The following is a 17,071-nucleotide window of genomic DNA, read 5'->3' on the forward strand; positions in this document are numbered from 1 at the left end:
TATTAACTCTGTATCCAAGCTGTATCCTGCTCCTCATTCCCTCCCTCATCTCCTCCCTGCCCCTTTCCAAGTCCACTGATTGAGGAGGACCTCCTCCCCTTTCATCTGGCCTGTTTTATCAGGTATCTTCAGGGCTGGCTGCAAAGTCCTCCTCTGTGGCCTAGCAGGACTGCTCCTCCCTTGGAGGGTGGGGAGGTCAAAGAGCCTGCCATTGAGTTCCTGTCAGAAATAGTTTCTGTTCCCCTTACTATGGGAAACAAACTGGTTAATGAGTTACCACGAGCTTCATCCAAGCAGAGGTTCTAGGTTATATCTATAAATCAAGTAATCCAATTAAAAAATGGGATACAGAGCTAAACAGAATTCTCTGTAGAAGAATATAGAATGGCAGAGAAACACTTAAAGAGATGTTCAACATCCTTAGCCATCAGGGAGATGCAAATCAAAACGACCCTGAGATTTCACCTTACACACATCAAAATGACTAAAATCAAAAACTCAAATGACAACACATGCTAGAGAGGTTGTGGAGAAAGGGGAACCTTCCTCCATTGCTGGTGGGAATGTAAACTGGTACAACCACTTTGGAAGTCAATCTGGAACTTTCTCAGACAATTAGGAATATTGCTTCCTCAAGACGCAGCTATACCACTCCTAGGCACATACCCAAAATTTGCTCAAGTACACAACAAGGACATCTGCTCAACCATATTTGTAGCAGCTTTATTTGTAACAGCCAGAACCTGGACACAACCCAGATGTCCATCAACAGAGGAATGGATACAGAAATTGTGGTATTTTTACACAATGGCATACTACTCAGCAATCAAAAAGGAGAAAATCATGAAAATTGCAGGCAAATGGTGATATCTAGAAAAGATCATTCTGAGTGATGTATCCCAGAAGGAGAAAGACACACATGGTATATACTCGCTTATATAGACCTATAAGTGATGTTAAACATAATGAAATCTATACACCTAAAGAAGATAAATAAGAAAGAAGACCTGGGGTAATATGATCAATCCTCACTTAGAAAGACAAATGGGATGTGCATTGGATGTAGGAGAAAAAAAGTAACAGGACAGGAGCCTACCACAGAGGGCCTCTGAGAGACTCTAACTAGCTGTGTATCAAAGCAAATACTAAGACTCATAACCAAACCTTCGGCAGAGTGCAAGAAATCATATGAAAGAAGGGGGAGTTAGTAAGACCTGGAGAGGACAGAAGCTCCACAAGGACCAAATATATCTGCTTCTGTCTTAAGGAGTGATTGTATTGTCTTAGCTGAGTAGGCTTTCATTTCTATCTGCTTCCTAGATGTACTTTAAAAGCAGCTTTTCTACCTTGACAAGGGAGTTGTAAATTTTTCCAGGTCAGAAAAAAAATAGTATAGATGTGAGTGAAAACTTGTACCTTCCCGGTATTGAGTAAACCTGGAATCCATGAAAGTTTGTAGATCTTAGGTATGGCATGGTCTTTTTGTTGTGATGGAAAGAACAGATGTGTTGGCATCAGGATACAGCTTGTGTGGACATCCCCAGACCTCATTACAGCCAGAATGAAGGCTGCTAGCAAAACAGCTGACTGGAATGGAAGTCACAGGGTGGCAGCCATATGCCCCAGGTCCAAAAGGAGCACTTGACCTTTGCTGCAGTCCACATATACATCGCTGACAAAATTAATTCCCAAATAAGATAAAAAAATAAAAAAATGGTGCACCATGCTGTGCTTTTTGGTTGTATTTCTCACAGATGACAAATCATATATCTTTTGTTGCAGCCCAGACCTCCAACAAGCATTTTAGAATTAGGATGATGAAATCAACCTGTAGCTTTCTTCAGTTATGCTGAGCTCCACTCTCAACAGAACAAAACAAAACAAAACCTCATTAATGAGGAATGCATTGCACATATACATGAGATTTTCAAAAAATAAATAAACTTTTCATTAAAAAGCCAGTAAATGCCATTATTTCACCTATCACACAAGCTCTTGTTCTAATCTTCTGCTTATCTTTTACTTGCAGTTTATTGACTAGTACTGTTGGTCTGAATGGTACATCTGGGTAAATCCTTTCTTCTTCCCATCTCATGAAGTTAAACACCAGGCTAACGCATGGAACTTCTTGCCAGCAATAGGCACTTGGTGTTCCCTCCCATAGTTGCTCCTCTGCACCGTGACAATACTTTAAATAACTTCTAAGAACACACATTATGTTTGCGCTCCACACAAAACATACACATCATGATTTATAAGACCACACGTTACTTGAAATATAACTCTCTCTACATTACTTGAAATATAACTACATTTCCAAAATTCTTCCTGCATTACTCTCCTCACAATGTTCCAGACACACTGGCTTTTCTTCCTGTTCTTGTAAGCCACTTCATTGAGGAAGCTTCCTGAGAGAATGGGCTCACAGTTAAAATGCCATGCAGAACACAGAATGCAGCAAAATTTAAATATGCTGTCCACGCATTCTTGTATATATCCTTTCTTTCCAGTATTAGTAGGCTAAGCGACTACAATGCTATTATTTGAGAATTAGACTATCTATTTGTAGATAGTCTAATACCACCAAGATTCCATGACACGCATACAATTTAGTATTTAATAGACTATTTTTAAGTCGTTTATCTCATTCTCTTTGGAGAAAAACTTGTTACTTTAATGCTGTGGTTTTGTTGTTTCTGTTAGACTATTAGTGTAATTGATTAGCAGAATCATGGCTGTGGGAAACCATACAGCTTAATGGAACTTGTAAGGGCCAGGAATTAAAAAATGCTGTGACTTTATGCCTCCATTATTTCCAATCCTGCACACTTCGTCCTTTGAGGTATAGTGTAAGTGCAATTCCTACATTGGGGATGTGAAACTTTATGAAACAGGTAATGCGTAGCTTTATCTTTTAGGTGAAACAATGATACAGTGTTACAGTTAGATTTAACTGTCAGCTTGACACACTGAAAAGAAAGAATGTCAATTGAAGAATTGCCTTCGTTAGATTGGCATATCGATATCTCTCAGGAGTATTTTCTTGATTCGTCATTGCTGGAGTAGGGCTCAGTCGACTGTGGCTGCCATAGCCCTAGGCAGGCAGATCAGGCTGTAGACTCAGTGAGGAAACAAGTCAGTAAACATTCCTTTGTAGTCTCTATTTCAGTTCCAACCTCCAGGTTTCTTCTTTGGCTTCCGTTGATGGTAGACTGTTAGTTACAAGTTGAGATAAATGATTTCCCCCCTAAGATGCCCTAAGTATGTATTTCCTGTACAGCAACAAAAACGATCCAGAACAGACAATGAATATGAACAAGTCAATGTATCAGAATACTTACAATTTCAATAATTCATTTACATTGATGAGATTTTATTGTGAAAGCATTTCTGGAAACAATGAGAATGCCAAAGAGGACTGTGCGTGAAGCCCTGAGTTTTAAGTATTCCCACAAGATGGAGGAAAGGCGTGATTCCTGAGGTTGAGCTGACATGTTCTCTATAGCATATGTCCAGTTGCATACAGGCGGGAGGGATAGAAGGAGATGTGGAGAGAGAGGAGGAGGGAGAGACAGAGACAAAGGAGGGGGAGAAGAAGAAGAAGAAAAGAGGAGGAAGAGGAGGAGGAAGAAGAGAAGAAGATGAAGAAAAAAGAAGGAAGAAAGAGAGAGAAAGATAGAAAGAAAGAAAGAAAGAAAGAAAGAAAGAAAGAAAGAAAGAAAGAAAGAAAGAAAGAAAAGAAAAATAAATTTGACACATAAATTTGGATGTCTGTTAAAGGACCATTCAGTTATGCCAACAAGATCTTCAGTTTTTGCACTGACTTTCTGTTGCTTAGGAGCACCAAAAGACTAATGAATTTTAAACCATGGATAAAGCACTGAATAGTGAATTTTACAGCATGAAACGTTTCTGAAGCTTGTGGCAGCTTTTGGAACCTGTTACATGTGATGGGAATTCTTGATGCATAAAACATTTTTATTTTCTATTTATTCTGTTTGGTTTCTGCTAGTATACATAACAAATCCATCTAACTTCAAGTCAAAAGCACCTTGTAGAAACTCTTAAGATTTCTCACCTATTAAATTACATGAATATAGTGTTCTTGGTGTTAATTCTGACGTGCATCACTTCCATAATTGTATAAACTTGAGGATGGCAAATCCACCAATATAATGACTATGCTTTTATATTATCCTAAGTATATGAAGAATGGATGTAGAAAGTTTAGTGAAAGAAAGAATTTAAATTTTATGCAATAATTGATTATCCTTTTGGATAATGATGCCAAGAAAAATAAGAAGTTATAAAAAATCTTTATATTCAACTTGCCTTAACTTGAATGTAAAAAGTTAACAAAAAGAAATCCAGGATATATGTCTGTTTTAATGTGTGTATCATTAAAAAGTTAGGTAGTGATAATGAAATAGATGGAAGATTAAACAATATAAAGAGAGGAAAAAGAGAAAATGCGCATGATCACTTCTTCATGATTCATTTACGATTTTCGTGAAAAAGAAAATAATACTTAAAATGTAAGTACAAGTTTCCATATGTTAGAGAAATATTACACACCTAATTAATAGTAGATAATATTGTTGTATTTATTCCCTGTGATTGAGGGATTATTTTGTCCTTTATCCAGAACTTGAAAATCTATGCTCATGATAGAGCAATGCTATTAGGTCAATGCCACCAGATAATGGGCAAACAGTTTTTTACACAGATACTTTATATTATGGTAGGATTTAAGATTAGAATGCTCATTGGCAGACATTGACTAATTTTGTCACCCACATTTTCACTGTCTTAATTCTGAAAGTAGGATAAGATATTATTACTCATTTTAAAGATTACAAAATTTGCTGTGTATAATGGAGGATGCCTTCTATCCCTGCTCCTGGCAAGGCACAGGCAAGAATATGATTCACAATTAGGACCATGCAGTTCTTCATAGCTCATTCCCAGAAAACTTAATGAAATATCATTAAACAACAATAAGAAACAGTAACTATACACAGTTAAATATTAATAATAAATAGAAAATTACAAAATATCCAAATAACCAACTTTAACAAACATTGTCATATTCTAATATATTCACCACATTTGACTATGTGTATAATAACCATATCTGCAATATTTATTACATACTCTTTTCTAATCTAATTTCTGGTATTTCCTTCATCTGTAATTGAAGATTGTGTTTCATGAGGTGATGTCTTGAAAACAAACAAACAAACAAAAAACCTGCAGACACTACCCATATAAGCATCACTCTTACTCTTATGAATTAGATCTTTTATACTTCACTGGAATAATTTTACAAACATAGTGCAAATAGCATTTTTAAGAGATTAGGCCCATATGTTTGTTTCAGGAAAGGTAAATGGTCAGAGTTGATTTTAAAACCCTTTTATAAATAAGTCAATGGCTTAAACGTAGGGTGAGTTAGACATGAGTGAATATTGCCATGCTCAGAAAACTAAGTGGTGACTTTTATTCAAATTCTGGTGTTCAACTTCGAAAATTACTCTGAATTATTTATAGCAAGAGGGTTTTTGAAAAAAGTCACTTGAATGATCACATGAAGCACATTTCAAAAGTGCTGTTTCTACTCATTTGGTGAACTTCTGATAGACAACCTTCCCATTCAGTCCCATTAAACGAAACAAATTATGAGTGAAATGAATGAAATATATAAGACCAGGGAACATAGGGTCAGATAGAAGGGGAGGAGTGCTCCACTATCAGGTGACTAGGGAAAGGGTATAGGAGGAGAGGAGTGAGGATAGGTGGGACTGGGAGGAGATGAGGGAGGGGGCCACAACTAGGATACAGCGTGAATAAATTGTAATAAAGAAACATTAAACAAATAAATAATAGAACTAAAAAAATAAGTATGTTAACATATGTTGATGTGCTTATTTTATTCTTAAGGTGCTATTGCAATGGAAACTGAGTACATGAACATCTGCAGGACTTCCAGAAGATTTAAACTTTGACCCAAAGTTTGTCCTGCTCTCAAGAAGTATAGGGATAAAAATGGAACAGAGATTGAAAGAAAGGCCAAACAGTGACTGGTCCAACCTGAGACTCAGCCTATAGAAGAGATCAAACCCCAGACACTATTCATTATACTCTGCTATTCTTGCAGACATGACCCTAGCACAACTGTCTTCTGGGAGACTTCATCCAGCAACTGATGTAAACACATGCAGAGAACCACAGCCAAACAATAGGCAGAGCTGAAGAGTCTTGTAGAAGAGTGGAAGAAAGATTGAGGGAGTCAGAGGGGTCAAGGACACAACAAGAAGACCTACAGAGCAAATTAACCTAGGCCCATGGGGCTCACAGAGACTGACCTATCAACAAAAGAGCAACCATGGGCTGGACTTAGGTGCCATACACATGTGTAGCACATGGACAACTTGGTCTTCATGTGGGTTCCCTAACAACCGAGGCTGGGGCTGTCCCTGACTCTGTGGCCTGCCTTTGGATCACTTTCTCATAGCTGTGCTACCTTGTCTGGCTTCAGTGGAAGAGAAAGCTCTTAGTCCTGCTTGTGACTTGATGTGCCAGGGTGTGTTGGCAGTCTTCTCTGAGAAGGGGAGTCAAATGAAATGCGGTGTGTGTGTGAGAGAGATGTGACTTAGAGGAGAATAGGGAGGAGACTGCTATCACACTGTAAGGTGATTAAATAAATAAATTAATGAAAAAGGTGCAGGACGAGGAGGAGAAAGAGGAGGAGGAGGCTGAGAGAACTGTGAGGAGCAAGCCAATAAGGAGGTTCTCCTATGTGGTCTCTGCATCAGCTACTGTCTCCATGTTCCTTCCCTAGTTAGTTTCCTTCCATGACTTGTATCAATAATGAATTGTGATGTGGAACTGTAAGATAAACAAACACTTTCATCCTCAAGATGTTTTTGGTAATGTTGTTTTATCAGAGCAATAAAAAAAAAATCCTTTAGAAGCCAGTATCTTACTGAGGTCTCCTTACTCCTTCCTTTATAGCAATTTAACTGTTGATGTAAGATCAGTGTTCAAGCCTTTCCATGTCCCAAAGATTTATAACACATGACACTGGTGTATGTGTGTGTGTCTATATTTGCCTATTTTTGTATATGCTGTTGTTTTTTACTTCTTCACACTCACCTAATTTCTTTCTTTACCTTTTATTATTATTATTATTATTATTATTATTAATTACACTTTATTCATTTTGTATCCCCCCATAAGCCCCTCCCTCCTCCCCTCCCGATCCCACCCTACTTCCCCTTTCTGCATGCATGTTCCTCCCCACGTCCACTGATAGGGGAGGTCCTCCTCTCCTTCCTTCTGATCTTAGTCCATCAGATCACATGAGGAATGGCTGCATTGTCTTCTTCTTTGGCCTGGTAAGGCAGCTCCCCTCTCAGGGGGAGGTGATCAAAGAGCAGGCCAATCAGTTTACGTCAGAGGTGGTCCCTCTTCCCATCACTATGTAAGCCACTTGTACACTAAACTGCCATGGGCTATATCTATGCAGGGGTTCTAGGTTATCTCCATGAATAGTCCTTGGTTGGAGTATGAGTCTCTGGGAAGTTCCCTGTGTTCAAATTTTCTTGTTCTGTTGCTATCCTTGTGGAGTTCCTGTCCTCTCCAGCTCTTGCTATTTCCCACTTCTTACATAAAATTCCATTCACTCTGGCCGCCAGTTGGCCATCAGGCTCAGCATCTGCTTTGATAGTCTGCATGGCAGAGGCTTTCAGAGGCCCTCTGTGGCAGGTTCCTAGGTTGTTTCCTGTTTTCTTCTTCTGGCTTTCAGAGGCCCTCTGTAGCAGGTTTCTAGGTTGTTTCCTGTTTTCTTCTTCTTCTGATGTTCATCCTCTTTGCCTTTCAGAATGGGGATTGAGCGTTTTAGTTAGGGTCCTCTCTTTTGCTTAGTTTGTTTAGATGTACCGATTTTAGTGGGTTTATCCTATGTTGTATGTAACCCTAACCAAGCAAGTCAAAGACTTGTATGAAAAAAAATTCAATTCTCTGAAGAAAGAATTAGGAGGAGATGTGAGAAGAGGGAAAGATCTCCCATGCTCATGGCTTGGCAGGATTAACATAGTAAAAATGGCCATCTTACCAAAAGCAATCTACAGATTTAATGCAATTCCCATCAAATTGCCAACACAATTCTTTACAGACCTGGAAAGAAAAATTCTCAACTTCGTATGGAATAACAAGAAACCCAGAACTGCTAAAATAATCCTCTACAATAAAAGATCTTCTGGAGGTATCTCCATCCTTTATCTCAAGCTGTACTATAGAGCAACAGTTATAAAAACTGCATGGTACTGGCATAGAAACAGAATGGTGGATCAATGGAACCAAACAGAAGACCCAGAAATAAACCCACACACTTATGGACACCTGATTTTTGACAAAGATGCCAAAACCATACAATGGAAAAAAGATAGCATCTTTCTTTACCTTTTTAACTGGGCATTTGTATTCAAATTGGGATGACAAACCCTAATTGAAAATTTTCTTTCCCATTCATTTTTAATTAATTATTTAACTAATTAATTAATCCCATTTTAATTAATTATTTTATTTGTTACAATTCATTCACTTTGTATCCCAGCTGTCCCTTCATCCCCTCCCAATTCCGCCCTCCTTCTTCTCGTCCCATGCCTCTCCCCAAGTCCGCCCCATTCTTTATATCAAAACTTGAGGAAAACTCATCAGTGAAGTAAATTGTTATCATATTGCTAAAGATGCTTGCACTGAAAAGCAAATCATTTGTTGATACTTTTGCTTGTCATTGTTCCCTTATCTCCCTGATTCTTTCTTTGCCTCTTCTATCCTCTTTTCTTCAGGAAAATGAATTTCAAATAAATGTGCTTAATATTTGTGCACAAATTTACATACTTGGAACAAGCATATGCATAATTTCATGTTTTTCACTTATAATTCTATAGCATTGAACCTTCAAAGTGTTAAGAATATTTTTGATATAAACCGAAATGTCTTAATTGTAGAAGCATGGCAGGGATGAATAATGTAAAGAAACTCAGCAGTCCTACTACCCACAAAACCCTTTTACTATTGATATTTCTTTCCATTTTCTTTTAGATTTCTGCATATATACACAGAATGTCTAAAAATTAATATTGGCATCATACTGTGTAAACTATTCTGAAACCAATTTTTTAAACTCTTTATATCTTAAATGTTTTTTTGTCATTATATGTAAATATCAACTTACATGCCTGTACAATATCCAATTATTTATTTTTTAAGCTTCTCTTCCAAAGACCAAGGCACCCCAAAGAATGCTTCCATTCACTCACTGGTAGAGGCCCTAAGAGCTTTTAAAGCCTTTTGTTGTGCATTGCACAATTTATAAAGTGCAGAAGAAATAAAAGGAAAATGTGAATAAATCTCAATTCTTGTTCCTTTATATATTTGTAGCTGAGTATTTTAAATTACTATTGTCATTATTTTTATTGCAATACATATTGAGCCACAACGATTATTAATAATTGAATAGCTGCTCATGGATTATCACTTCTGCTATAAACAGGATTTCTATACGCAGAGGATTGGTGACACTGTGCATATATTCTCTGACATGTAAGGGGCTTAGCAATTGAGTCTTTACAGAGCTATGAAAGCAACATTTGTTCATTAGAAACTGAACAACAACAAAAAAAAACTTTGGGTGTTTTGGTGTTGTTTTTTTTTCTTTCAGGATAAAAATAATTAAGCATGATGCCCACAGAGTTTTGGGATCATGAGAAACTGCTCCAGTCAGCTGCCAATCATGAGGTTACACAGCCTACGCTGTGTAATATCGTTCTGCCAATACTTTAGGATACAGATATTCAATAAATTACATAAAATATTTAAGTCTTTATCATAAAATAGGCTTAGTCTTAAATACTTTTGTTCAGGTATAAGCTAATATGACAGCCAAGTGCAGGCTGATGTTTTGTAAGCACACTTAAGAAAAGCTAGGCTCAGACATGTCGTGTGGTAGGTGAGATGCATAGCATGCATTTCCCCTCACAGCGTTTTCACACTAAAGTCGTTTTTGTCCAATAGTAACGTTTTGAAAGGAGAGGAGAAGTAGTATGAATGGTGTGAGACCTAACTGACAAGGTGTAACAAATTATAATTCAGAAGGAGTTTCTGTAGTGAGACTAGCAAGTGAGAAAACAAAACAAAACAAACAAACAAACAAAAAACTATAATGTCATTCCTGAACTTTGGGTTCAAAGGTTTACAATGGAATGTATCCATTAAAGCAGCTGAAAAGTCATGCATTGGAATAAACAGGAAGGGGAGGATTTAGGAGCAAGAGGGTATGAGGTGGGAGGTGGGAAGATCACAAGAACAACCCAGGAGCAATACCTCAGGTACACAAGATGAGTTCTTTCAGACTCTAAGGCTGACCTTGGACAGCATTATAGCAGGGTTAGCTCTGGGTCTCAGGAAGGCTGATTCGTGTGGTTTTATGTGCCTTCATTAAGAAAAAAGGATTTTGAAATTGAAGTTATTTTAAAATTCAGTAGGAAAATGAACACTTATTTAATCTGAAAAACCATAAAAAGTTGCAGATTGTGAAATGCTAAGATACACAACAATCATGACAACACTAAGAATAATTACCTAATACATTCTTAAATTAAAGGCCTGACAGGCATCTATAATAATTTTCAAGCATTTTGAAGCATATTCTTTGATTGCTTTTTATATGATGAGTAATTTTCGTGTATCATCTTCTAAACAGAATATAGTAATTAAAGTTTTCCTTTAGCAAGGTGGATCTGAGGCAGTTCCTCAATCTTGATGATTCACAAGAATTTATTCTGCCACATGATTTATTAGAGATAGCAACAGTAATACTTAAGGGTTATGTCAAATTTGAGATGACCTCCCTTCCTTATCTTTCAGGTGTGAATAAGGACTTTAAATATTCTTTTGTGCAAGGACTTACGTTAATCACTCCTTGAGTTTGCAGCCGTCAAGAAGCTCCCTACCACATGAGTCATCAGTGTCCTCTGCTTAGCCTATTTCTATTGACTTCATTGGTGCAATGTTCACATTAAATTTGCTGGAAAGTTGAAGCCACTTGAATTGGTTCAGCATTTTGTATTAGATTCATTAGAACAGCCTTAAAGTGTATGTATTCTTTCTATTTTAATTTTCCCAGATGACTTAGTGTGCTCTTTGGTAATAATCTGAAATTTTTTTCAGTTGTTATAATTAATTTCTCAGATACAGAATATTTGTATTTGTTTCACTTAATTTAGAAATGACGGTACGTATAGAAGACACAAAGAATTGTGTTGAACAATTCAGAGATTTGACAAGCATATATAAATATAACCAGCATCTTCTAGCTCCAGGTAATTTCTTTTTGTAATTTTCTAGTCAGTTCCATATCACAATTGAGACAAGCGTTGTACTCACTTTGATAGCCTAGACTAGGAGACGCTGAGGGTAGAGGAAGGTAAATAAATGTGCTTACATCCTGACGCTTACGTGGTGATTTCTTCACGACCTGAGTCGTCACGCCATGGCTTTCACCAGAGCATCTTCCCAGGAGAAAGAATTCAGTCTGAGAGAGCACACTGGGCTCTCCTGATTCACTGTGAGGCTCTGACTGGTTTTCCCTACAGGTTTCGCCAGTTAGCAATCTGACAGGCAGTGTACTGTGTAACATTTCGGCATTCATTCCTAGAATTAATCCTCTTTCTTTTCTCTCTCTATGCTTAGTTATGCTACGGTTTGGTCCTTTAGAGAACAGTTACAGGATATGTAAGCTGACTACTATGCATTTTCCTTTGCTAAAAAGTCTTTCTGACAATAATTATGACTGTGTTTGATCAAAATGTCATTTAGAAGGGAATTGTCAGATTAGTAATTCTCTCTTAATAAACACAATTTATTTAAATGTAAGTGTATTATGTCTTGCTGGAGATATCTATACATATTGCATAGATATATTTAATATATGAGTTTTTAACTGAATGCAAATTTATTCTATATCCTTTATTTAATCATCCTAAATATATAGTTTTTTTTAAATGGCTGATTTAAATTTATTTTTTAAAATTTTTGGTAGCATTAAAAATAAAAATGAAAATTTGAATTTATATCATATAAATTTGTTATGTTACTATTTATTATAGCAGTATTTTACACATTTCTTATAACTTTTCAACAGAAACAAAAGTGACATGTGCAAATGATGTGGGTTTTTTTTTTCTGCATCCCTTTCATTATAATGTTGAAATCATGTTAAAGGTATTTTTTCTGATTCCCTATTTTAGAAAACAGTAGTCAGTATTTCACCATTAAATATAATGATAGTTATGAGGTTTACTTCTCTGTGCCATCATCACATCAAAGAAATTTCTTTCTTTTCTTAGATGAGAAGCATTTTGACATTATATTAACATATTGACTTATATCAACACATTATATTAACACATATTAACACAATGACTGTACAAAACAATCAAAATAATGTTGATATTTGTCATAGATATATGTACTGTATGTTGATAGCGACATTCTCATACCTTTTCTTTTTTTCTTATTTTCCCTCCTCTTTCCCTTGGGTATCTTCTTTTTTTTCCAGCTAGACTACAGTCTATTTCCAAGTCTTTAAAATCAGTGTTGATCTTCTCTGGTTCTGGCTTTTTGTTGTTGTTGTTTGTTTGTTTTTTCAGACAGGGTTTCTTTCTCTGTGTAACCTTGGCTGTCCTGGACTCACTTTGTAGATCAGACTGGCCTCAAACTCACAGAGATTTGCCTGCATCTTCTCCCAGAGTGCTGGGATTATAGGCATGCCCCACTGTGCCTGGTGATTCTGGCTTATTTAAGATGGCATGATGAGGGCCACTTCTAGCCATCTTCCTGCAAATAACAATTTTGTTCCTTCTAGTCTCATCATGATTAGATGCTGAATTGTCAAGTATTTTACACATTGATTAAAATTATCATACACTTTCTTTACATGTTTTCTTTCATGTATTAATGGACTAAATTTTTATTTCACACATTTGTGACTACCTGGAGAGACTGCATATGCATAGAAACTGTTATGGTATAATCAACCCAGTTGTGTGAGGTCTTTTTGGGTTACAGTTGATCCTCATCCAAATACCATTGTCTTCACAACAGCAGAGAAATTGTAACCAGGAGCACATAAAGGAAAATGCCAGGAGCAAATGGAGAGACAGATGGGGTGGTGCATCTATGATCTACAAGGAGCCAAGAGTTGTCTGTCAGCAATCACCAGAAATTAGAAGAAAAGCATGGAACAGATGCTTTCTTGGGCTTCTCATGGTCAAACATTGCTTCAATTTAGGCTTGAAGGAACACCTGTAAGAAAAAACCTGCACCAAAAACAAAGGGTTCATTGTGGAAAAAGAGGTAGAAGGATTAGAAGAGGAACGGTATTTTCTGCTGCTTCTAGAAGCTTTGCAGGTATGGCGGTTGTGTCACCTGTGCATCAGGAGGTGACAGAGAGAAGAGAGGCTATGTCTATGCTCAGTATTTGGATACAAGCACATCTGAAAAATTACTAGCCTAATATTTCCTGAAAAAAGTGAGCTTGAGACAACCCCAGTGAGGTGCCATGAAGCCTCTTACTGCTTGTAGGACGAGTAGCAAGCTGGAAAATAGAAGAAACTGGGACTAAGGGCCCTGGGGAGTGAGCCTAAGACAGAGTCCCCTTGAATGGGGCTATTGGGGGATGTTAGTTGTGGGATAAAACCCAAGAGGACCACCAGACTAGCATGGGACCTGGACAGGGAGCTGGCCTAAGATGACCTCTGCCCTGCCCGCCATCATAACACATGACTGCAGCATAGCATTCCTGAGACCACTCCTGAGACAACCCTAGAGATGAAGAGATCCCGAACACCAGCAAGAAGAGCAAGTAAGTAGTGGAGTAATGGAAGAGAAAAAGAGACCGAAGAATGAGGTCACAATGAAGAGGCAGAACTGCAGATTCGAGGGTATTGAGGAACAGCCTATTGTGAGTAGCCAGATGGCACCTGAGACAATGGTGGGGTCCTGTCCTGTGCTGCCAATGAGGCCATGTTTAGGTCCATGGCTCTGCAGCCGCAGGGGTTTGTTACCAACAAAGGCCAGGAAGATGTCCCTTGTTTGGGTGGCCGCCCTGGGGCATGTTGAAGTCTGAGCAGTGTGCAGAAAAATACCCACTCCTCACCTGGGCATCTTGAAAGAGCTCTGCCTGGGGGCATGAGAGCAAGAGAGTTGACCCTATCCCTAGCCAGCTTCAGTACTTTGGAGAGTAGCTCCCGTCATTGTAGGAACTGGAGATGAACCAATCCCTGATGTCATAACTCTGGAGACCAAAGAAACCAAGATCAAAGTGACAGTAGATTCAGTGATACAGAGTGATCACTTCCTGTTTTATAGATGCCATCCTCTTATTATGTGCTCTTATACTATAACAAGGCAAATTACTTCCCCAAATTCTACCTCTATATCATAACATTGGTGATTAGTTTGAAAACTGAATTTGCTAGGGAAAGGAGATACACAAAGTTGAATTATAGCATTCTATCCTATAGATTCTCAAAAAATACTTTTACATGTAAAAATATTCATTCCATGAAGTTGCCACAAACATTTGTCTATCAACGTTTACCTGAGTCTAACAGTCCATCCAAGTGTCTAAATTATATGCTAGTGAGATTTGAGTTATAATCCTCTAATACTGGTAGATAAGTGATCTTCATTAGTGATGCTGTTTAAATTTGTGTTTAAAAATAATACTCACTCATAAGTGGATATTAGCCATATAATATAGGATAAACATACTAAAATCTATACTATTAAAGAAGCTAAACATCAAGGAAGATCCTAGGAAAGATGCTCAATCCTTATTCAGAAGGACAAATGCAATTGTTACTGGAAGCAGGAGAAGACAGGCAACAAGACAGGAGCCTACCACAGACAGCCTCTGAAAGACTCTACTGATCAAGGTATCAAAGCAGAGGCTGAGAATCATAGCCAAATTTTGGACAGAGTACGGGGAATCTTATGAAAGAAAAGGGAGATAGATAGACCTGGAGGGGACAGGAGCTCCAAAAGGAGACCAACAGAGACAAACAAACAAACAAACAAACAAAAAACGACAACTGAGCTCTGGGGGCCCTGAAGAAACTGATACCCCAACCAAAGACAATGCATGTAGAGGACATAAAACCTGGCTCAGATGTAGCCCATAGAGACAGTTCCAAATGAGGTACCTGATAAGGGGAGCAGGGGCTTTCTCTGGCATTAACTCAGTGACAGGATATCTGATCACCTCCCCATGGGGGTTGGGGGTGCAGCCTTGCCAGGCCACAGAGGAAGACAATGCAACCAGTCCTGATGAGACCTCAAATTGAGTAACATCACATCTATTGGAGTGCTGTAAAGAATTCATTGTTCAGCCTTGAAATCCTGAAGGTGTGGGCACCCACTCTACTTGTTCTTCCTCTACTGAGATTTTGATTAGGAAAGTATCACTACTAATCTTTAAAATGCCTTCATTGTAGGCTTGATCTAAGATGCAAAAGCAATCCTCCTGGCCTTGCTTCTTTAACCAGGTTTAAAGTTATACTTATGCTGTAGGTTTCTATTTAACAACAACACCTACTTCTCTGTATATAGAATTTAAAAAAATAGATTAGCTTATTTTTTATGTTATATTTTATCTCTCTCCTTTCCATTTCATTTATTTATTTATTTTTCTTCTATCATAGTTTACATCCTGACCTTAGCTTCTCCTTCTTCCACGTCTCCGAGTCACCACCCTGACCTCCCTTCTCCTCCTCATCTATTCCTCCTCCATTTCCTTTAAGCAAAGAGCAGACCTCTCAGGAATATCAACCAAACATGGCATAACAAGAATGCAGAGACCCACAGCCAAACATGAGGCAAAGCCTGTGGAAAAGGGGGAAGAATGATTGTAGGGGCCAGAGGGATCGAGGACACTGTAAGAATATGTCCCACAGAGTCAGCTAAGCAGGGCTCATAGGGGCTCACTGGGATTGAACAAACAAGGGCCTATGTTGGTCTGAGCTAGGTCTTCTACATTATCTGTTATGGTTGTTTAGCCTGGTATTTTGTGAGACTCCTAACAGTGAGAATGAGGGTTGTCTCTGACAGTATTGTCTGCTTTGGGGACCCATTTTCTACCACTGAATTGCCTCATCCAGCCTTGATATGAGGGCATATATCAAGTTTTTAACTCCATTCAACCTACCATAACAAAATATCATGAACAATGTGGCTTATGAGTAACTATATAAATATATATATATATATATATATATATATATATATATATATATATTTCTCATAGTTCTGAAGCCTGAAATGTTCAAAGGTAGGTGTGCAGTATCATTTGGGAACATATTTCTTGGGTTTTATGTAGCAAATTTTTACCATATTTACATGAAAAATGAAAATACAGCTTTTTGAGGTCTACTTCATCATTTTCTTAAAGCACCTGTGATTATGTTTCACCATATAGATTTCAGATGGATACAAACATTCAGATCACAGCACCACCCTACCTATTGGAATTTGTTCTCCCCATAAAGGTTATGGGCTTATAGTACATATCAGATACTGAAAGATGGTACCTGTCTTTGCATACACAACTTGTAACTCAATTGTGTTTTAACTTCTATTTTCAATCTTAATCAAACCAACCTTAGGCAATAATACAAGTAGACAGGGATCACATAGCACTGTCATACATTTTTAAAGAATGCCTTTTTATTGATGTAAATTAAGTATGATTTTATTTTTAAATATCTATCTCTAAGGGTTTGATATTCACTAAAATAAAGTTTTATGTACAGAAAAAGAAAATGAATCTGCTGGCAGAATACGTATTATTCTTAGTTAAAAATAAACCTGTCACCTTTTGTTAGTCATCCCTTTGTTATTGTATCAAAACAACTGAGAGAATAAGCTGAAAAAGATGATTAAAAAAACATTACTTTGGGCTATTATTTTGAACATCCAAGTCCATAACCAGGTAGATGCCATTGAT

At 37.5% G+C, this 17,071-nt stretch overlaps 1 non-coding gene across 1 annotated transcript; it reads left to right on the forward strand.

Moving 5' to 3' along the window:
• Positions 1-13,454: 13,454 nt before the first annotated feature.
• LOC132648850 (small nucleolar RNA SNORA17) lies at positions 13,455-13,586 on the forward strand. The gene has a single exon (XR_009587250.1). It is a non-coding gene; the product is annotated as a small nucleolar RNA SNORA17 (small nucleolar RNA).
• The last annotated feature ends 3,485 nt before the right edge of the window (positions 13,587-17,071 follow it).

This window comes from Meriones unguiculatus, chromosome 17 (assembly GCF_030254825.1).
Source record: "Meriones unguiculatus strain TT.TT164.6M chromosome 17, Bangor_MerUng_6.1, whole genome shotgun sequence".
In the NCBI taxonomy this organism is placed as follows: Eukaryota; Metazoa; Chordata; class Mammalia; order Rodentia; family Muridae; genus Meriones; species Meriones unguiculatus.